Genomic DNA, 23,931 nt, shown 5'->3' with positions numbered 1-23,931 from the left:
AATTGTCAATCAGAAAATCTGTGAATCCACCTAGAACTTGGAAGCCTGGCTTCCACTTGTCCTGGCTTTTCAGACTGAACCAATGTACATCTTACATGTATTAATTGATGCCTTATGTATCCCTAAAATGTATAAAGCCAAGTTGTGGCCGGGGCCACCATGGCCACATGTTCTCAGCATCTCCTGAGAGCTGTGTCATGAACCATTGATCAGTCATATTTGGCTCAGAATAAATCTCTTCAAATATTTTGCAGTTTGACTCTTTTTGTGAACAATCACATTTGACTACCAGACATCTGAGGAACTTTGGAGACCTCAAAGAATCTTAGAGATCTTCTAGCTCAGCAGTTTTTAAGGCTTTTGTCTGGGGAATACAGACCCCTCTGAGATTCTGAGGAAAAGGAAGGATTCTCTTTCCCCCACAAACATAGAGAAACACAACACACACTCAAACACATTACATACAACTTCAGTTTCATGAATTCCCTGTGAACCACCATTTAGTCTACTTTAAGAATGCCTGATCTGCTCTAATCCCCTAAATGGCCTAAGGAGGGTAAGACATTAGCTAAGCAAGCAATCCTTTCTCTTACTTCAGATAGGAAGACAGTGTCATCTATTATAAATTATGTTCAATTTCTGCACTTACTGTTTAGAAGTGTCTTTCTACTTCATAAAATTCATGCAACTTATACTTTGCTCATATTTGATTCAAATTTTTCTTTGTAAATATAAGGAAGCATTCAATATAGAGAAGAAGATTTAAAGGTAGTATTTTCTTTGTTTTAAGCACTGACTTATAAAAACAAAGTTTAAAAAAAGAAAAGTAATAAAGATGTCCTAGTATTACAGAAAAAGGGTTCCAATCCAGACCCCAAGAGAGGGTTCTTGGATCTCATGCAAGAAAGAATTCAGGTCAAGTCCATAGAGTAAAGTGAAAGCAAGTTTATTAGAAAAGTAAAGGAATAAAAGAATAGCTACTCCATAGACGGAGCCAGTCCTGAGGGCTGCTGGTTGCTCATTTTTATGGTTGTTTCTTGATTATATGCTAGACAAGTGGTGAATTATCCATGCCTCCCCTTTTTAGACCATACAGGATAAATTCCTGACGTTGCCATGGCATTTGTAAACTGTCATGATGTTAGTGGGAGTGTAGCAGTGAGGACGACCAGAGATCACTCTTGTCACCATCTTGGGTTTGGTGGGTTTTAGCTGGTTTCTTTACTGCGACCTGTTTTATCAGCAAGGTCTTTAGACCTGTATCTTGTGCTGACCTCCTATCTCTTCCTGTGACTTAGAATGCCTTAACCATCTGGGAATGCGGCCCAGTAGCTTTCAGCCTTATTTTACCCAGCTCCTATTCAAGATGGAGTTGCTCTCGTTCAAATGCCTCTGACACTAGGAGCTTTAATGTATAGCCCATTTGCCAAAAACAGTACAAGACATGCTCTTATGAGATGTTGCTAATTAATGGTTCCTTAAATATAATTGATTTTTATTTTTCACTTTTTAAAGATCAAAAAGTATTTGATAGCTGCTTTATGTAAAACTATCTGAACTGGAAGTAAACAAATAATAAAATGTAGCAGCTTTCTACAGAAATTCAAATTTAAGGAATCTCTGGGGCAATTATATGTAAAACTGATGATAATTTATATCTGTGTGTGTGTAAAATAACAATTCTGAAATGGCTTCATTTCAAAGCAAAACACACAAGTAGTTAGTCCAAAATCATACATTTCTCAAATTATGAGATCCAGAGAAGCTGAAAGACCCAATTTAAACAATTTAAACTCTACATAAGAACTGTGAAATACTTTCTCTTCTTTATTGTTTACTCAATAATATTTTAAGGGAATCTAAAAATAATCAGAACTAGCTCACTAAATCCTTTTCCTTTTACACCTACTCTGTTTAGTTTAAATGGAAAAGGCTGAGATTTCACATTTGTACATGGATTTATAGTGCTTGAAGTGAAATAATATTTTCTGGTTTAGTGGCATTTATTGCTTATCAAATCTTTAAATTTTTTAAGGTTATATTTACAACAATTATGTTTAATTTTATATATAAAATGAAAATTAATAAGCAAACTTTGGAAGAGTTAGCCAACTTAAAGCACTATTGCTTGCCTTCTTTTATTTATATATATATATATATATATATATATATATTTTTTTTTTTTTTTTTTTTTTGAGACGGAGTCTTGCTCTTTCGCCCAGGCTGGAGTGCAGTGGCCCGATCTCAGCTCACTGCAAGCTCCGCCTCCTGGGTTCACGCCATTCTCCTGCCTCAGCCTCCCGAGTAGCTGGGACTACAGGCGCCCGCCACCACGCCCGGCTAATTTTTTCTATTTTTAGTAGAGACGGGGTTTCACCGTGTTAGCTAGGATGGTCTCGATCTCCTGACCTCGTGATCCGCCCGCCTCGGCCTCCCAAAGTACTGGGATTACAGGCGTGAGCCACCGCGCCCGGCCTATATTTTATTTTTTTGGAGACTGAGTTTCACTCTTTTTGCCCAGGTTGGAGTGCAATGGCACAGTCTTGGCTCACTGTAACCTCCACCTCCTGGGTTCAAGTGATTCTCCTGCCCCAGCCTCCCAAGTAGCTGGGATTACAGGTGCGTGCCACCATGCCCAGGTAATTTTTATATTTTTAGTAGATACAGGGTTTCATCATGTTGGCCAGGCTGGTCTCAAACTCCTGACCTCAGGTGATCTGCCTGCCGATGTTATGCCCAGACCGTTCGTTCCCCAAAGAAGACCACCAGAGTCCAGAGTCAAAGCCAAGCGGCAAGGATCTTTACTACAAGTTCGACCCTGGTCCCTCCATTCCACAGCATACAAGAGGGCCCTGAACAATGCGAGTGTTTGCTTTTTATAGCCTGAAAGTTACAGGGGAACAAAGGAATTCTTTTGGTTCCCGCTCTTTCAGTAAAACTTTGAACGGCTGTCCCCTCATCTGTCCCCTTATCGGAGACTTTCCTGGTGGTGTTTGTACTGGGCTTGTTTGTTTTGAGCCCGGGGGAAGTTTAAGAGATATATGGTGATATGTGGTGGGATGGGAGGATGGGATGTGTTTGTACTGGGCTTGTTTGTTTTGAGCCCGGGGCTGAGGAATGCGCCCGGCTCTTTTCACCTCCACCTCCCAAAATGCTGGAATTACAGGCGTGAGCCACCGCACCCGGCCTGCTTGCCTTCTTTTAGATGTGCTCTCAACTTCAAGATTTTCTGTACCATTTAACTTGGAGGAAGATAAATTTTCTTATCTTCCCCCACAGATGCAGTGTAGTGATACTGGTTGTCTTCCTGCTTGGGCAGGATGCCTAAGTACTTAATTGTTCGGTCTCTACATAAGAATCACTTTGCTGAACAATGAAATGCAGCTGCCTCTAGGGTAGAACGCAGCAGCTATTGAGCAGCACAGGCCCTACTGCCGGTCAGTTTGGGGCCTCGCAAGGGGAAGAGCGCAAATCCATTTCCAAAAAAAAGGGAAGAAATTGACAGCCAATGGAATTTTTAGTTTTTGCAAATTGGCTCTGCCCCACCAATATTCTCATTTAGTCCGTGTCATCTCTCTCATAACTTTAGTATGTTTTCTTCCTTCTTTCTTGACAGTCTTTTTTTTTTTTTGTCTTCTGCCAGTTTTCCTCCCCCTTTCTAGTTAATTCCCCTAATTGTCAGCAATTGTGCTTAGTAATTTTTGGTTTCAAGTCAGCTCTCAACCAGAGTTGTCTCTTGAATATTTAGAATTAATCTTGACATTTTATGTCCCTCTTTGCATGCTGATGGAGGTTCTTTAAGTTGCTGAGGGAGAACGAGTGGCTTATAGACATCATAGGTCTGCCAGGGGCTGGAAACTGTGCCAATGGTGGCCAGGGACAGAATCAGAGGCTTAGAGAGCTTTCTAGTTAATTAGATTTGGTCACATGACCTTTGTGACTCAACCAATGGCAAGAAATAATGAGACACACAATCCCAGGCCAGAGGCCTTCTGCTAGTATATCTAGTTAGCAGAAGTGGAATCTCTACTAGGATTATGACTGCAGGGCCTTCGTCAACTGCACCTTTTCCAGAAATCCCTCTTAAGCTTTCCCAATGTAAATTTATTTCTCTCTTCTCTGAACTTCTCTGGACTTCTTTTATTCTTTATACTTGGAAACTCATCACACGTAATTGTGTGGATTCCTTTTGTTAAACTCTGCAGACAAATCTTCAGTGGGAAGAGTGGCTTACCTTCTTATCCCCTAATTTTCACTCTGTCTTAATTTTTACGTAAATTTGATCATTCTTTTCCCTACCATGTTCATCTCCAGGACTTCCCTCCCTTCACTCTCATCCCTCTACTATGTTTCTCCATGTCTTCCCCGCCAACATGTATCTTCTCAAAATGCACACACATACATGCTTATCTCAGTACAGTTAATAGAATTTGTTCATTTTCCCAACTGGATTGTAAAGAGGGTTTCTTAACTTTCACAGATCTATCACATTAAATTGCCTACAGTTGTTACTAAAAACTCTTGAGATATATATGGAATAATTCATTCAACATTTATTGAGCCTTACTTTGTGCATTTCACAGCAGCTTCTTGCCAAGAAGAAACCTATGTATTTTGAAGTTCTGGTGTTAAACAACTGTATTTTAGCTTTATGATTAAATTAAAATGGGGATTAAGTTTTTCTTCTGCTCATATTGAAATAAGTGACTAGAATAGATCACGGTTTATATGGACAGGAATCTCACTTAGCAAACAGTAGGCTGATGATTGACAGCACCATCACCCTCTCCCTGTTCCTCAAACTCTACTTCCAGTGGTCATGTCTTAGGACAAGATACTTATTCAGAACCAGAGCTGGTTTTATGCTACTATTTCTTAATATTCCACAGGCTTATTGTTGGTTAAAGACCTGCATATTCAAATGCCTCTAAGTTAAGCTTGATGTATTCCCCAACCCTAAAGGCCGTAGTTCCCCTGGGCACAGTTATGACCACGGGAACTTCTCTTGTAACACTCAGCCTGCAGGTATTAACTCATGATTTTATGTAGCAGCTCTACCCTGGTGACTCTTGCATTTGAACCTTTGCCTGTATCTTTCCTGAGAACTACAGACTCACATATCCAACTGCCTACTAGATAGCTCTGTTGGGATGTCTAGGAGACATATCGAACTTAAGAAGTTCAAAGCCAAATTTCTGTTTTTTTCTCCCCAAACCTGCTCTTGCCCCAGTTTTCTGTGTATCAGTTGTAATTTCTCAGGTTGTATTTGGGGTCATACTCAACTCCTCTCTCTAATAACCCTCATCTCTTCTATCTTCAAACTCTTGGCTCTACCTTCAATATATACTCAGAATTTATATGTAGAATGTAATATATTCAATTGATGGCATATCGTGTAGCAGAGAATGAAATATATATATATATAAACATGGATGAATCTCATAAATGTAATGTTGAGAAAAAGCAGTGAGCCACAAATATACAACCTATGCTTTTATCTATATAAAGGAAAAAAACAGGCGAAACTTACTTATGCTATTAGAAGTCAGGTTGCCCTTGAAGCTTAGTGACTGCAAGGCATTGTATGGGAGCTTCCAGATGTTTACTTGGTCAAAATTAAGCTATATATTGATGATATGTGTACTTTTTTGTATATGATACCTCTGTTAAAATAATATGGACATGTCTTTCTACCTCTCTGATCCAAACAACACCATCTCTTAACTGGATCCTGGGGATGGCCTCCTATTTGCTTCTCTTTCTGCCACCATGCTCTCCTCAGTATGTAGCCAGAGTGATCTTCTAATATGTAACTGGGTTTGTGCCACTTCTGTTCAGAAGTTGCCAATGGCTCTCCATCTTTTGCAAGGTGGAAGCCAAAGGCCTTACAGGCCCCACCTGTTCTGTTGTACTGTGCTTAGTTCTCTGGATTTACTTCCCCGTACTCACATCCCTTCTTTCTGGGCTCCAGCCACATTGACCACAGAGTTCATTGATGCCAACCATCTTTCATCCTCGGGACATTTCTGCTGTCTTGTGACCCTAACTTAACTCTGTCCCTAAATGCATTTAGGATTTGCTCCCTCGGTCCTTCTGATCTCTGCTGTAGTTTTTTCTTACCAGCGAGGCCTCCCATGACCATCCTGTATGAAATAGCACCTCTGCTGATCTCACCCATGTTAACACACTTTGCTTTTTTTCCCCACAGGAAAATGATTCTATGAAAAGCTGTATTTATAATTTGTTATTATCTGTTATTTTTCTATATTTTCCAGAATATTTAATCCATGGGGGCAGGGATATTTAGTGTGTGTTGGTTTGGTGCCTTCCTTTTTGTATTTTCAGTGCCTAGAGAAGTGCCTGACACACAGCTAGCTGGACTTTAGTGAATATTTGTTGAATAAATAAAAACAACTGGGAAACAGGTACTCCATTGTGATTGAGAAAATGAGCAAGAACTACAGTACTTACTAGATCCTATGATAGGGTATTTCTAACTTTGTAAGTATATCCCAAAGAAAAAAATTAAAGAAATAGCCCCTTGCATGTTATTGTTTGTATGCTCTTTACAATTGCTATATACAAAGGCTAACAAAAGGGAAAACTCAGCTAAATGGTTCTAAATTGAGGGAAGAAGGAGGTGGGCAGGAGAGAAGATCCCAATCTCCTGTTAAGGTGGTCTTGCATATTCCATAGGGAAACACATTGTTATTGATTGGAAGAGGTCTTATCCCATTTCCCATGTTGAAATATGAAAATGTTTGAAAAACACTAACAGGTGCTTCATTGTGATTTAATACATATGGAAAACAGATGACCATGTTAACATGAGATGATATTTAAGTAGAAAAGCAGAATAAAGAATAGTAAGTAGACATGGTTTTTTTATTTTATTCATTAAAATTAATAAAGGTGGAAAGAATAATTTAATTAAGATATAAGTTTTATTTTTGACTCAAAATGCAGAACTTCAGCTGATAAATTTTCCAATAGAAAATGACCTTTTTCCCCCAATTTTATGCATGTACTATAAAATGTAAGGTAATGGATTAAACACATCCTACTTTAAGATTTACTGTTGAAACACACATCTTATTTTTACCTCAAGAATAAATGAATTAAGTAAAGAGATTTTTTTTTTCTTTTTTGGATGTGTTGGGGGAATAGGCATTCTTTCCAGAAGAGTGGGCAGAGGTGAAACTAGTTGCCACACTTTAATTATAACGATAGTAGACTCTCCTCAGGTACGTTAGAATACACTAAGAAATTCAGCTAAGATTTACCTGTCTTTACACTGCAACACTAGAGAACTTTCTAGAGGAGTACCATCCCATACCTATTTAATTGTGATGCTTGCTAATATGTCATTCAGCAACAATTTCTTATAAGTACTCCCCAACCTGCTACTTTTTGCTTCATCTCCCATTGTCTAACAAATTTAATTTCCCAGGATTTCTCAACCTGACAATCCATTGTCACCAAATAAATACAATCATTCCTGCCTCTGAACTGTTTATCGATCTGGGAACTTCACTTTGCTCTTTTCTTACTTTAAATGCCCATTTTTGTCTTCAGGACATTGAATGATCCATCAGATCCAATCCCTGCCTTGGCATTATCTCCCCTATTATTCAATCCATGCCTTGGCATTATCTCCTCTATAACCTCACTCATTCCTGCCTCTGTGTTCTTCACCCTTACTGAAAACTCATTTTAATTAATTATAAAAAATTGTGTCCAAAACCAGTAAGATGACTTCCTTGAAACAGGTGCTAAATGATCCTCACTTCAAAATAATCACCGCCTTTCTTTGCATTGCCATGATTTTAAAAATAAATTATATTATTGCACACTGTATTTACTTCATTTGCTTTTGTCTTTATATACTTATAACTTTTTTCAACTTTCTATTTTAGCAACTTCATAAAAAATTGAGACCATATGATCTGATCTTTATAGTATTAAAGTGCTATACAATTAGGGGAGCCCAGTGAGTTAGCTGAGACTTTTTGTAATACATAATGCAGAAGACACAGGGAGGAGTAGTAAAGATGAGCTTAGCAGGGTTGTTTGTGTTATTCATAAAAGTTGAAGTAAGCAAGTTGGTTAATTTAAAAAAAATTATAGTTATTATCATTGTGTTCATTTCCTATTGCTACTGCAACATATTACTACCCGCTTATTGGCTTAAACAATGTTAATTTATTATCTTATAGTTCTGAAAGTCAGAAGTTTAAAATCAGTTTCACATGCTAAAGTCAAGATGTTGGCAGGCTGGTTCCTTCTGGGAGGTGTCAGGGAGAATTTATTTCCTTGCCTTTTCCAACTTTTAGAGGCCACTGCATTCCTTGTTTCGTGGCCCCTTTTTTTGCAACAGCTTCACTCCTACCTCTGCTACCACTGTCACATCTCCTTTTATCTATTGATCCTCTTACCTCTGTCTTATAAAGACCCTTCCAATGACACTGGGCCCACCTAGACAATCCTGAAAATCTTCCCCTCTCCAGACCTATAGTTTAACCACACATGCACGGTGCCTTTTGCTATATAAGGTAACAAATTCTCAGGTTACCGGGATGAGGACATGGACATTTGGTAGAAGGGGCATTATTTTGACTATCACAATCCCTACTAGTGCCAATCTCACTCACTTAGATGAATGCGAAAGAAGTTACCCTGAGTACACTAGAGGGTATGTCCGACGTGTGGATTTTATCCCTAGTGCATGTCACTACAGACAAATAGTTTGAGAGCTTCTCTTTTGTGCCAAGGAGTTTGGAAACTTTATCTGTTAGGCATTGGTGAACTCTCAGTGCTTTCCAAGCAGGTGAAGAACCTGCTCAGTTCTATATTTTAGAAAAATAACTGATCACAGAATGAGGTTGATGGGAGCTCAGACTCACATGGTGGAAAGCCTAAACTCAGAAATAATGGCAATGGAACTGGAGTGCAGGCAGATGTTGCAGAGACATTCCAGAGAGGATCCTGTGTGGACTTGGAAGTGTTTGCAGAGAGGTAGGAATATAGAGGATACCTTTTGAAGTTTTTAGCTTAGGTGGCAGCATAAGAAATGACAACATTAATGAATTTGAATAAATTCAGTTATAAATATCTATGAGAAATGCCTCTGTCAGTTTCAGAATCAGAGGTTGGCAGTCATGCTGCAGAAAACATACTGCACTCAGATTTACAAATATGTATTTTAGACTTAACTGGAAAGGTTAAGGGACACCTACTTCCGTGAGAGGACTCCAGAGTGGTTGCATGCATGCATACATGTCCACATGCATACATGTATACCTACAAACATACATATGTATACATGCACATACATCCATGCACACAATTTACTGACCTTAGTGACCAGGGCATAATAGTATAAATCATCAAAACTTCCAGGTATCAGTGCTCTTTTGAATACAGATATTGCTTCCATTTCAGTCTGTGCAGGCTCAAGCTCATTTTATAATTTTGCTTTGCATACATTCCATACTTAGTCTCCTGTAAATGTAAAAGAAACACAAAGCAATTGGAAAAAATAAATCCTTTACAATGCGAAATCATGAAGTTGTTTCTTGCTCTCAAAGAGTTTAATGTCTAATGGTAAGATAAACATGTGTAATAATGATACACCATGTCAGCTGTTAAAAATAGTAACAGCTAATGTTTACTAAGTTTAAACCTTATGAGCTCAGCACTGCTTAGCCTTTTAAATGTGTTAGCTAATTAAATGTTACAATGGTCATATAAGGTGGACATTGCGTGTAAAGTACACAACAGAGAAAAGGATAACAGCTTTATTCTAGTCACGAGTCAAACCTGTGTGAGTCAGGGAAATGTTCCTAGAGGAGCTAGCCCTTGAAATGAGACTTCATGGATGAGGTTTTACAGGTCTATAAATGTGAAAGGCTATCAAAAGAAGAATAACATTGGAAAAAGCTGAGAGATTTGAGAAGGCACAATGTGTCAGGGAGTGATGAGTGGGCCAGATTTTAAAGTGCCAGAGGGAGAATGGCAACAGATGAGGCTTGCCAGGAACGGGAAGGTCAGATCACAAAGGACATTGTGACCAGAGTGGAAGGAGTTTATTTTGTATGATATGGCTTATGGGAAGACAAATGACTTTGAGCAGGACAGTGAGCCAATTCGATTTGCATGTGAGCCGAGTTTTTATTGCACAGGGAAAAATGCATCCCTTGGGGACTGGGGAGAGGTGAGGAAGCCAGGAATCACAATTAGCGCTCAGGGGCCTATTTCAGTAGTCTAGGTTAAAAATGATGAGAATTGTATCTATGTGGTAGTGCAAAGGACAAACACGTGGCACATTTTTACGGTAGAGTTGAGAGTGTGTGGTGAGTGGAAATGGGAAGTGGAAGGAAAATTGGGAAATAGAGGATGGTGTCCAGGGGCCCCTCATCAAGACTGTGATGGTGAGAGGAGAGACAAGACTTCTGGGAAGATGGCATATTAATATTTGGATATGTTGCATTTGACATGCTTCCTGGCTATCTGGGGAGAGGCCTCCATAGGCACTTGGCTATATGGGCCTGAAGCTCAAAATATATTTGGCCTAGGATTTGGCAATCTGTGATGAGAGTGGATATTAATCTTCTGGGAGAGAGTCAGCCAATTAGAAAAACAGATCATATGAGTAAAGAAAAAGGCCAAGAAAGAGCACCTCAGGGAATATTTACATTTGGAAATGTACTTCTAGAGCAAATGAGAATCACAAATAGTGATGATGTAGTCAGCAGTACATCAGTAGTAGCTGAAATCATAATAGTGGATGCAATATCTTACGTAGAATTTGTAGAAGCAGAGCAGTAAGTAAAAAGATACAAATGAAACGCTGGGGAAGAGGAAAAGAGGAATTTCAGCTAGGAACTGTTTAAGAGCTGTTAGGAAAATTACCAAGCCAAATGGTGTCAGAGAAACCAGTGAAGGGGAAAGGCACTAGAGAGAGGGAGGAGTTGACGATGTCAAAGGACACAGAAAGGGTGAGTAAGGTAATACTGAAAATTGCTCTTTGCCAGTTAAGAGAATAATTGGTAACCTTTGTGAGAGTGATTGGAATATGGTGGTGAGGGTAAAATGCCAAAAAGAGTAGGTGTAGAGGTAAATGGGATTTGAAGGCTATATACTAATGAATTGAGGCATAATGATTGTTGATTAAATAAATGACCTTCTAAGATCTTTTGAAACTAACTTCAGTGTAATGTTAGAAATACAATGGGGTTGTGACTTTTACATGAAATTACTTAGGAATCAGATTGTAAGGCCAGAGAATAATTATTGGAACCAGGTAAATTGTAAATAGAATTATCAGTTGGCTACCAGTTATACCTATCATTCAGTCTCCTGCTATTTTCTTCAACTTCCAGTTTTGAGTAAGTGTCCCCTGATCCAATCATAGTTATTGATGTCATTTAATGCCCCTATTATTGATTGTTACTTAGACTTATGCATAATAAGACATAGTAACCACTTTTGACAAGCCATAAATATTAGGGCCATATAATTATTTTCACCTGGCTTATTCCTCAGAAGTAGAAATTATGAACCATTTTGCAGATCATTTAGAACATAGAGAACATATATTAGCTAGAGCTGATTAATTAAACCTTTTGTAACTTTATTTCCTAAGAGTTGAATGAGTCATTTATTTTGAATTAGTACAAACCTACTTGTATTCAACTTTTGATTCATGGCTTACAAAGTATGAATAGATTGGGCACAGATATAAAATTAGCCCAGTGTACTTATTGGTAGATTTCAAAAACTATTTAAATAATATGTTTAGCCCCTACATGAATTAATAGACATAAAAAAGGCCATTCAAGATCTGTTCAATGGTTGTCACTGAATGTTGAGATATTAACAGAGTGGGAGGTTGGCATTTGAGCTGTGGAACAAATAAGAATCTCATGAGATCCTGAAGCCCTAAAGATGAATCCAGTTTGTTTTTCCCATTTCTCTCCCAGACATGCCTCAACCGATCCTTTTTACCTCTCCTTTCATCCTTCCAAGCCCCAAATATTTTAAAATAAAGAAATGGATTTACATATAGAGACATGTAAACAATAATAATGGGTTAGGATAATGTATTGAGATAATGTTTGTTTCATCCTGCCTGCATCTTCTCTTCTCCATTACAAGAAGGTAATTAAGCCTCTGTGCATAGTTGCTTCAGGGGTAGCCTTTGTTAGGTAGGATTTTTATTTTATGAAAACATATACTCCTTGAAAGAATCATGCTAGTGGAGAGAAGAAAATGGGGAGAATATTACTTTTGAGCTTAGAGGAAGTAGAAAGAAGTAGGAGTATTCTCCAAGACTGGGAAGTAGATGGAGGACTGGGTGTTCCACAAAGACCAAGCCCATGGCTGTGCTCTAGCAGGATCACAAAGGAGACATCCTCCAGGTACTTCTAGGGGCTGCAAATTTTCAGCATTCAGAAAAATTCAAGCCCATGTGCAGCAAGGGATCATGTGTAATTTGGACAATGAGCTGCCATCATTCTCAACCATCTACCAGAATCTCTTCCTTAGGTATAGTAAAGACATCTGTATTATTTGTCACTCTACGGAGAAGGACAAGTGGCTTCCTGCATTCATAATTGAATTTCTTAAGAGTCAAGTGTAAATAAAATTAAATAATATGACATTTTTATACAATGCAGTTGTGGATGCAAATACCAACTAGTATAATTCTTCCATTAAAAAATATATTTTGAGTTCTAATCAGACCTATTCTTTCTCAGCTCTGGAAATATAGCCGTGTAGGTGACTGGTATGTTCTCTGCTTTCCGAGGTCTTGTGTTAGATACAGTTCTCTATGGATCTCTCACATTTCTGCACATCGTGTGAGCAGAGGCACTGGGTACTCTTTGTACCTGACTAGCTTTTCAAGGATGTTTGCATAGTAAACAGCCTTGGAAATAAAGATAATGTCTCCCTCTGGAGCAGAGGACAGACATGTTTGCTATCCATAAAAAACAGTGTTTCTCTAAGCTCAGAGTTCCTTTCCTGTAATACAGACTACTGTGTGTACAAGCATCCACCTGTTCTCAGCCTTGTTGCCCCACAAAACTGGGGCAGGCTGACTTTTTAGCTTGCAGTGTAATGTCTTAGACCCTGTGACATGCTGGCTGAAGGAAGGCCTTGTGTCTGGATGTGTTCTTACAAGTTCTTTCTTACTTTACCTGCCTCATTGCTTGGCATTGATTCATTCCAATGAGTTGCCCCTACCTTTTTTGGGAAAAAAAAATTAAGCTTGTGAAGTTTGGAAATAGTGAAGAGATCTCAGATTTTAGGATCACAATGATTGTCCTAGATTGAACATTTCATGGTTTTGTGATATTAGAAAAATCACTTACCATTCTGCCCTCAGTTCCTAATCAGTAAAACAGAGATGAGGATACTCATGACATTGTCACTTGTGAGTACTCAACAAAATGACACATTTCTGAAATCCAAAGAACCTGATCAATGATAAAAACGTAGGTAGGCAAAATATTGACTTCTATAATACCTATACTAAACAATGCCTTGTAATTTTATAAGTCATTTATTACATAATCCAAATTCATTGGTTCTTGTACTACATTTGTTCTTCTACTTAACAGAAATCAGTGGAACATCTATGTGCTAAGCTGTATCAATATTCTGTGCATTATATAGAGAGAATTTTGGATGGTATGTATGTTTAGTATGATGCCAATCCAGAGAATATGGGCCTAAGTGGAATATCTCTGGTGAGCAGCATGGAGACATTGAAATGGAAGGTGATGAAGGAAAAAAGAGAAGCCTTGTGTTAAGAGCTCTGCAGCATGTGCAGTGTTGCAGTGCCAGCAAGCTAACTTGCCAGTTTCAGAAAAGCTGGTAGATGACAGAAGACTGCATCAAAAACAAATGCCTTTATTACTCACAGCACAGAAAGCAGTGTGAGTCTCAAATTCATGTTGGATCCCCTTACCCTGAGTCCCATGGAGGTGAGACAGAGCGACTCATGTAGAGCTGGGCATGCAGTGGGGCTGCACCCCAACTGAGGGTACCTGAGCCACAGGAAGCTTTATCTTTTATATTGGACAGGAAATACCCATCCCTGAGCTAAAGGAACCTGAATCTTTTACTTTGAATAGTAAACATTCCCTTTAAGGGAGATGTTATTTTTATTATAGGAAATAATAAGTAAAGCTGGCCTGTACCCTCTCTATCTTCCAAGATTTTCATTATGCAAACATCTGTGATAAGAGAGTCTCGAATAAAGGGGCAGTTAGTGCATATGCTCACAAGATGTGCAAAAAGATCGAAGACCCATATGGATAATCGCCACCCAATATCCAGGTGAAGGGGAGGCATCTTAAAGTAAATCTTAGCCTCCTTCTCCATTAGGTCTTGGGCCAACCCAAATTATAGTGCAGAAATTACAATACATAATCAGATTTTATTATTGCACAAAAATAACTATTCTTCATTTTTCTTTTCATTTCTTTTTCCAACTTTCCCCAATACCACACACACACAAACACACTCATGCACACACACACACACACACACACACAGAAGAAGGAGATAAAACATACAAGAATAAGAATGATACAATGGACTTTGGGGACTGTGGGGGGAAAGGGTGGGAAGGGGGTGAGGGATAAAAGACTACAAATTGCGTTAAGTGTATACGATTCAGGGATGGGTGCACCAAAGTCTCACAAATCGCCACCAAAGAACTTACTCATGTAACCAAATAACACCTGTTCCCCAAAAACCTGTGGAAATAAAAAAATAAAAAATAAAAAAAGAAGAGGAAAGAATGAGAAGGAGGTTAGGAGAGAAAGAAAATAGGACTTCAGAGAAAAGTAAATGAGAAAGCAGATATAGGGATTTATAGTATTTCATCATGGCTTTAGACATCTGTTAGGTTGGTGCAAAAGTAATTGTGGTTTTTGCCATTATTTTTAATTCTTTTGCCTTTTAATGGCAAAAACAGCATTACTTTTGAAGATTAGAATGCTTAATATGAACCTCAAAGTGAGTATTTATTTATTCATTTATTACATATAAAAAGCTGTGCATATATAATATATCCCAGAGCTCTGAGCTCTGGGATAAGTAAACATCTGAGAAACTATTACCACCACGAAGGCCATAAACATACCCATCACCTTCCAAAGTTTCCTCCCTGCCTTTTATTTCTTTCTTTTTTTATTTTGCAGTAACAAAACTTATCATAAGATCTACCCGCTTAGCAAGTCTTAAGCATACAATATTTTATCATTAATTATAGGTTCTATGCTGTACAGTAGATCTCCATAACTTACTTATCTTGAATAACTGAAACATAAAGTGAGCATTTAAGTAATATACTCCATGAATAAGAGTAAGTATGTACACTCTGCCAAGATGTAATAGGTAGGATAAATCTACCTTGCTTGAAACCAAAGTCTAGTATATCTTTCCATGCATATTGTCTTCAGCATCTTACTTCAGGCTCCCTCTTCAGTTGACCATTGAGAAGGTGAGGATATGGAGCCGTGCGGTTGATTTTCATGCCCTGTACCGGAACAGGATAGGCACAACCTTAATATTTGTAGGGCCCAGGACAATAGTACAACTGGAGGCCTACCTACTATATGTCTAAATATTTTATGAATCAGTCTAACTGTGAATAAAAATATGTTCTAGCCTCGTCTTGACAAGCATACTATCACAATAGTGAAAAATATGTGCAATGCTATACTATTTCTATGACGGAAAGTCAGCAAAGTCTCAGGGTCATCTAACTTTAAATATGACTATCCAGTTAGGTGTTCTGTTGATGGGATGCATAAGAAATAAAGTCAATTTATACAAACTATGATATCTTTTTATATAACATTGACTTTTCTTGCCTTCATTTCAGCAAAATTGTATATTATGTTATTAAAGATTCTTATGTAATTTGTGTTGTGTTGAGACTAATTGTCTAAAAGATTTAAAAATATAATAGTAAAGTACACAAACTTTAAATATATTTTCCAAAAATCAAAATGAATTACTGTAAAAATTCAAAATATTTTTATGTATGTGTTTAAAAGTTATTTTTTATAAATATTTTAAATTAGCTTGCAAAATTTAAGGGTATAAGAAAAATATAATTAATATTTCATTTTTAAATCAATTGTATTAAATTAAATTTTATTAAATTTGTTTATGAAAAGAATTTATTAGTAATTGTACTATTAAATGACTTTCTAATTGCCAAAATAAAGGACTGTATCATGTTTTACACAGGCTACATTGCGACTCAAATATATGTACAATATGTACAAATTTAAGAATATAGTGAATTTAAGAGTACAGTACTGATGTGAGTGCTGTGATATTTTGTGTAGGACTCAGAACCACAGTTTGAAAGAAGAGACATAAAAAGGGTTACTCAACACTACTATGAGAAAATGCATTTCCATGCAAGAATCTACTGCATTCATTAGTCTTTTCAGTGAAATAAATGCTTCTCTTCAAATCTCCTTGTCCTCAGGTGAAATGTCTGTTTTTAACAACACAAAAGAGTTCCTAGTATTTGGACTCAGTTCCGTTTTGTTTTGAGCACATTGGTCAGTATGTCTGGAAAGGGTTTCTCTGGGCCCTAAAATGTCTTAGTCATAAGAATGGATATGTAGGGCTGCAAGTTTCACTGTGCCAGTGCTGGACACACCAGATCCCAAGTGACAGGGATGCATCTGCTCTTTAATACATTTATATTTTGTATGTTTTTGATACTTGGGGTACTATAAAGGGGCCCTGGACAGGCACCCGTCTTAACACTCTTAGGACAGAGACAGACCTTGTCAAACAGGGAGAAAATTAGATATCCAATCTTCTGGAACTTAAGAAAGATTTTAATATTGTAATCCCTTTAACAGCTCTTTAAAAGTGGCCTAAATTCAGGAGAATGGCGTGAACCCGGGAGGCGGAGCTTGCAGTGAGCCGAGAGCCGAGATTGCGCCGCTGCACTCCAGCCTAGGCGACAGAGCGAGACTCCGTCTCAAAAAAAAAAAAAAAAAAAAAAGTGGCCTAAACTATGCCCAAGTTGGTGATATAAATATACGCCTACAACAGCAACAACAAACGGAAACAAAAACACATAAACAGAAAAGGAACCCAGCATATACTCTTAGTGAGAACTGACTCCTGACCACAAGCGGGGCATACAACCAGATTGCCTTAAGGACACATGAAGGCAGGCAGCATCCAACGGGCTCATCTCTGCCCGTCGGATGGAGCTGTCAGATGTGTGATGGTTAGAATGGTTGCTTTTGGGCAGGTCCAGGGTTTCAAGCCAAATATGTGAATCAGGTTGGGAAGAAAAATGCATATAGCAGCATCAGTTAGGTAATGAGAAGTGGCACAGTGTGATCAAAGCGGGTTACTAAGAATGCAAATGCAGATTTTTCCCTGTCCATGCTAAAAAGATGCAATCCACCCCGTCTTTATTATGCATTCCTGCCGTGGCCTGGAGTACTGTGTTAGCCCTCCAGGAGATGGAACAGTGCAGGGATGAGATAGATATGACTCATGAAGCTCAGTCTAGTTATGCAGGTTAAATTGATCACTTTCAATGAGAGTTGCCCTCCCTCCATAGAGGCACTTTTTCCTTTTTCACTTCCAGCTCTGTTGCCAAAATTCCCATTAAGGTCATTACATTATGTCTTTAAAAGTACCTTTCAAAATGCAAACAATGTATCACAATTGTAAAACATTGTCAACATAAGCTATTAATGCCAGAGTGGTAGGAAATAGGCTTTTTGTTGTTGTTTTTGTCCACAAAATATTGGAGGGACTAGAATGAGAAAGTACCTATGTAGACATCTAGTATAAAGTCAGGTGGAAGGTGGGTAGGTAGGATGTAATGGAAGATATGGAGATCACCAAAGCCCAAGCATGCAGGCCCAGGTGGTCATCTAAAATAAGCATGATTGGTCTCATTTCCTTTGTTTAAATGGGAGACTTCAGCTTTCTTAAAATTGAGTGACTTGGCTGGGTGCGATGGCTCACGACTATAATCTCAACATTTTGGGAGGCCAAGGCGGGTGGATCACAAAGTCAGGAGTTCAAGACCAGCCTGACCAATATGATGAAACCTCATCTCTACTAAAAATATAAAAAATTAGTCGGGTGTGGTGGTGCGCGCCTGTTGTCCTAGCTACTCAGGAGGCTGAGGCAGGAGAACTGCTTGAGCCCAGGAGGCAGAGGTTGCAGTGAGCCAAGATCACGCCACTGCACTCCAGCCTGGGTGACAGAGCAAGACTCTGTCTTAAAAAAAAAAAAAAAAAAAATGATTGGCTTAACCTAACAGAAAAATTGCCTCTGTTGTGTTTGTACATTTAGATGTTTTGATTTATGGAAATAATTCATGATGAGGAGTGAAACATTTTAAAAGTTTCCATTAAATATGTTCCAGTTTCCTTATTTGTAAAAGTTAATGGTTTATTATTAGATGCTTTAGGATTGCACTGTTCTCTGGGGTGGATTTTATTAAATGAATCATTTATTCTTCATTATTTCTTAATTTTTTTTATATTTATACCAGATTTTACATGAATGGTTTCTGCATCCCTCTTACTGACACTGACACAAATTTACCCTTTTTCTCATATGTATATTCCCTGATAGATCTTTGGAATCACCCAGTCTGGTGGTTCTCCAAGCATAGTCCCAAGACCTGCAGCATTCTCTGGGAACTTGTTAGGGATTCATGTTCCCTGCCCCACCCTAGAACTGCTGAATGAGACACTCTGGGGTGGGGGCCCAGCAATCTGTATTTTAACTGGATATTCCAAGAATTCTGAATTTGTGGCCTAGTCCAACTCTTATGTCTCCACATCAGGGAACAGGTTGAAAGCAAGATGGTACTAATCCCCTAGGCATCAGACTCCTACTCTAGTGCTTTTTTTTTGTTTGTTTCATCACTATACTAAGGTCCATGTTAAGAACACAATGTGAGTCTCCTGGTGGGTTTCAGGACTTTCCAATCCTCATGGATCTCCAAAATTTATCAGAACCATCTAACAGTATAATAAGATATTTCTTTTTTCCTTTTATTCAGTTAGATTTTTATGTTTATTTGAAATCTTAATTATTTTTTAAAAATGCAGAATAGGAGATGAAGCACTGGAGTGAAACCAGTTGTAGTAAAAGCCAACTAATTTTTATAATAAGACTTTTTTTTTTTTTTTTTTTTTTTTTTTACAAAAATACTCATTCTTGAAAGAATAGCAAGTTAATTGGAAGCATCTAGAAATTACGATGTGACCAAAAGGGGCCTTCGAAGATGACTCAAAAGAAATCTTTATCACTAATTGAAGAGCATAGACAGATATTTGAATATCAAAAAATGAAAGCAAATGTAAAAGCATTGGCACAAATTTCTGAAAGACAGGGATTTTGAATAAGACTGAGGATATCAGACTAGAGTAACATAGTTTTATAAAGGAAATTCTCCCCAGGAGAGTGGTTTCATTTCTTTTCACTTCCAGAAAGTAAGAAAACAGCAGACTCTGGAGTCCTCAATGAATCTCACAGTGTTCCAAGGTGATGCATGGAAAGTACGCATCTGGCATTAAAAACATGTGATCTGATTTATTGTTTAAGAAAAGAGGATAAATTATCCTGCTATAGTACATCTTACTCTCTTTTGTTGTTCTCTCTGGTGAGCCCCAGCCCAGATTTGCAATCCAGGACCCAAGGGATACTTTCCTAGGCAGCTCCTGCCTATAGTTTTGGGAAAGTAAAGTCGATGTTTTGTATGTCAGCTCACAGTTATAATTCGATGCAGTCTCAGATCTTGTTTTTTTTTTTTTTTTAATCTCTGCCAGCCTCATTCCCCCTCTTCTTAAATATGTTCATGTATATATAAACATTGTATGTATGCTTACGTATCTAGATATGTATCGAGAGGCCTTATTCTTTTTTTTCAACAGGGATTCCTTTAATTCCAAACACCACACCCCGCCTGTAATATAGACTGTGATATAGAGTTGGCCTCCACAGATGCAGACTGAAGAGGAACCTTTTTCATATAGTTTGAGGGTTTTTGTTTTTTCTGCAAAAACTCTCATTGCCTTCTTGTCCAGAAAGGCATGTAGAAATGAGCCCTATTGTATTGTGGAAGAATCTCTTCTTGTACGACAATCAAAACTACTGCAGAAATTTAAATCCCCCACGATTTTACTGTACATAACAAAGATTTGGAGGTATCAGTTAGGCTGATACATCTTTGGAGCAGATAATGAAGCTTAGAAAGCCAGAGAGCAAAAAGAGCTATTACTGTAGGCTTTAAATTTTTTCTTAAAATTGTTTAGCATCACTGAACTGAAAGGAGCTTCAAATTCACAGTCTTAATGTCACATTAGCATATTCCTTTCATTCTTTAAACTATATTTAATTTATTTTTCCACAGGGTTATGGTAGTGATCATTATGAAAATGTATTTTATTTTATATGTCATAAAAATAGCAACATCTTAGACACAGATGTAGGTCAGTAGTCATGGTAATTACTTACTCTGTAGGTTGGCATAATAATGACCATTTTGCTTAGAGGGGAAAAGTTCAGGGATGTGAAACTGAGTAGAAAGGAGAAGCAATCACATGATCTGAAAGGCCAAGTGACTGATACAGTTTTTCAGACATTGCATAAGATTTTTTTCCTAAGGAACGTCACATGCAGATGGATGAAACTGTAACTTATGTCACTATATCAGAATTTGCTAAAAGCTATAACTTTGTCAAATAAAATACAAGAGAACTCTTTAAGATGCAGAGTATGCTGATTCTAATTCAAATTTGAAAAGAAAATTTATTTTTATATCAAGAGACTTTACGGTAGTTTGGAAAGTTAGAAAACTAAGAATTTCTGGGAAGCTCGCATGTTATATTATAAAAGATGGCCGTGCTGCTTTTGGTGCAAAACACTAGCCCCTCACCTCTTTTCTAAACTCCAGGCAAATGTTCTCCCTTGCATTGAGATATGTACATTCCCACCTAGATTCAATTCTTATTCCTTCTCTGAATGAACATTGACTTCCTTGTCTTATTCTCATTTGCTATTAGTATTACCTTTATTTGTCAACACCTCAGCAATATGTGTCCAAAATTGAAAAATACAGGAAATGCTAAAAAAAAAGTCAGCTCAGATAATCTTGACAGCAGCTCCTGTCTTGTGGAAGATGACTGGTGTCTTGGGGAGTTTAGAGGAGCCAGCAGCAACAGATCACGTCCACCTGCAGAAGGGGACAACAGCCAAGGAGGATGGCGAAAGAGATGGGCTCCAGCTCTAGAGGTATGTGATGGGAGGCTGCTAGAGGACACTAAAATTTAGGCAGGAGCAGAAGAGGAAGTGTTGAGTAATCTGCACGTTTTTTGATAACATGCCTGCTGAAAGACAATTCTAGTCTGATGGATGATTATTTAGGGGACTTACCAGATGAGCGCTAATTATTGTTTGGTTGCAATGTGATGTGAATCTGGTCAGAAAGGCTTGGATCATTTAGGTGTCATAGAAAGTGGTTATGGAGATTTACTGAAAAGAACTGGTCCTGAAGACTTTGAAAAATATTCAGTTGTTCTCTCTAGATTAATATATTGGGGGAGCTACAAGGACATTTTAACCCAGCAATACCTGAATCCAGATCTGTGCTTTTTGTCACCCAAGCAAAGGTAATAGTAGTTTATGTACTAATTAAAAGCTCTTTAGAGAAATTAGAAAGGACTTGAGAAAGGTTTTGCTAAATGTAAATTTATGAGAGAGGGTGAATTGTTTTCAAAAACGTTGAGAGAATGGACTAGATACCTCTTGCCTCTTGTGCACTCCCTCATTGTCTTCAGCCACTGTGGTGTGACCAGCTTCCCACAGATGGAACCTAACAGCAGCTAGCTCAGCTGCAGTCAGTTTCTCTTGCTTTCTGCCCCAGGGTACGCTTTTGCCATGAGCTTTTGGAACTCTTGGGGGAAACCATCTAGACATTCTAAGTCAAGCATAGTGGATAGTTAATGTAATAGTCGATCGTTTATGTGCTAATTAAATGCTCTTTAGAGAAACTGGAAAAGGCTTGAGTTCCAGGTTATTGAGGCCCCTTGACAAATGAAGGCACTAGGGCTAATAGATAAGAGCTGTTTCTTCCCTGCCTTGGGCAGATGAGGTTGAGATGCATTTTTCCTGTCTCTGCAGATTCCCAGCAGTAGCAGTGCATCCGGGGGCTCACAGACCCACTCTATGTTAATTTCCTTGGTTCTTGAATACAAAATTAGAGTGGATCCACTTAGCAGTGTGTAGAACCCTTAAATTAGTTCTCTAATCCATAGAGTAAAAGCTATTCTGGGCCAGGCGTGGTGGATCTCATGCCTGTAATCCCAGCACTTTGGGAGGCCAAGGCAGGCAGATCACCTGAGGTCAGGAGTTCTAAACCAGCCTGACCAACATGGGGAAACCCCTTCTCTACTAAAAATATAAAAATTAGCCAGGCGTGGTGGCACATGCCTGTAAGCTAAGCTACTTGGGAGGCTGAGGCAGGAGAATCGCTTGAACCCGGGAGGCAGAGGTTGCAGTGAGCCAAGATCATGCCATTGCACTCTAGCCTGGGCAACAAGAGTGAAACTCTGTCTCAAAAAAAAAAAAAAAAAAGGAAAAGAAAAAAGAAAAAAGAAAGAAAGAAAGAAAGAAAAAAAGCTATTCTGATACAAAAGAAAAGGCAGAAGCTTCTGAGCTTCTGACTCCTCTTCCCAGGTTAAGATAAATCAGAACTAGTACTGCATCCTAGGAGAAATTGCATAGATCGGTGCCACCAGCAAAGACCTAAAGCACGTAGAGGCTATGCTCTCCCTCAGTATTACCATTCATTATTCTTGTATCACTCCTGAAACAATAGAGGGATCACAGAAAGCTTCTAGGTATAAAGGGATAATATCCTAAATGTAAATTATTGTAACACCAGTTATATCCTCCTACAGAGCGTTTCTTTCCATTTTTACAAAGTAGAGCTATAGGAGTTAATTATTTTAAGAAAGTTCTGAAGTTGCCAAATGGGTAACATTCTCAGATAATTGAGTGATTTGAGGACATCATGCCAAGTTTCATTATTGCTTGTTTGGTGATCCTTCCTGGGGCCCTGATGATCCGTATTCTTAGGCTAAGTGACCCCAAGGTTACAAAGTGGCTGAACTGCCTCTGGCCCAGATATGCGGCTGGATTACGGGCCTTTTCCTACCCTAGGAAGGCCTCTAAAGAAAATGGTAATGAAGTTGCCTTTCAGGAGTAGTTGTAGATACAGAATGAAGCAAGGAGACTCAAATATTAGTGGGAAAAAAAGACTTGGAAGATTAATATTATATATTTGTTTTTTGCATGAAATGCAGATTGACTGTGTGTTCACTGATTTGGTAAAATGTCTCAGTTACATGCTTTTTTGTGTGTGACTGTTTATGAATTGTCAGTTCTAGGGACAGAAAGTGGTTTTCAAATTACTTTAGGCTTTATTATCTTTTATTTCTTGTTTCTGTTCTTAATGTGCAAGCACAAGAAAAAGCAGAATTATGTTTCAGCACCAGCTAAATGAGATGAAATCAGATATTGGCTTTGAAACATTTTAAAAGGTTAAAAGTTATATAAAAATAAGTTCTGTATAAATGTAATATTACATATAATGTAATGAAAAAAATGCAAGGTTTTTAATAATTGTATTATATTGGTATTTATTTGCACTAGCCTTTCATGACATTTCTGAAATGTAAATTGATAACATCATTTTCAGATGGAATCCACTTTGAATTGTCTATTTTTCACATAGTTGATTTTATGTTCTTCATTCATACTCTTCTTTTGCAATCCTGAAAAAAATGTGTGCTTAATAAACACTTTAATGCTGAGACCAGCTCAGTCGGGGAGACCCTAACCCAG

The 23,931-nt window shown here is 38.1% G+C and overlaps 1 protein-coding gene and 1 long non-coding RNA gene across 9 annotated transcripts in view; one reads left to right on the top strand and one right to left on the bottom strand.

The window, feature by feature from the left end:
• LOC104005050 (uncharacterized) overlaps positions 1-9,621 on the bottom strand; it is a 62,456-nt gene extending 52,835 nt beyond the window's left edge. For 3 of the 4 annotated variants that reach the window (XR_008546459.2, XR_008546462.2, XR_008546463.1), the window contains exon 1: positions 9,356-9,620. This is a non-coding gene — a long non-coding RNA (uncharacterized LOC104005050). Of the gene's footprint in view, positions 1-9,355 lie in introns of all 4 variants that reach the window. The other variant, XR_008546460.2, reaches the window with a different exon arrangement.
• Positions 1-23,931, top strand: part of CTNNA2 (catenin alpha 2) — a 1,472,650-nt gene that overhangs the window by 595,439 nt on the left and 853,280 nt on the right. The window lies entirely within an intron of this gene.

Source organism: Pan troglodytes, chromosome 12, assembly GCF_028858775.2.
Source record: "Pan troglodytes isolate AG18354 chromosome 12, NHGRI_mPanTro3-v2.0_pri, whole genome shotgun sequence".
NCBI lineage: Eukaryota > Metazoa > Chordata > Mammalia > Primates > Hominidae > Pan > Pan troglodytes.
Note: the sequence above shows the minus strand (reverse complement) of the source record. Positions and strands in the feature narration are given on the sequence as shown.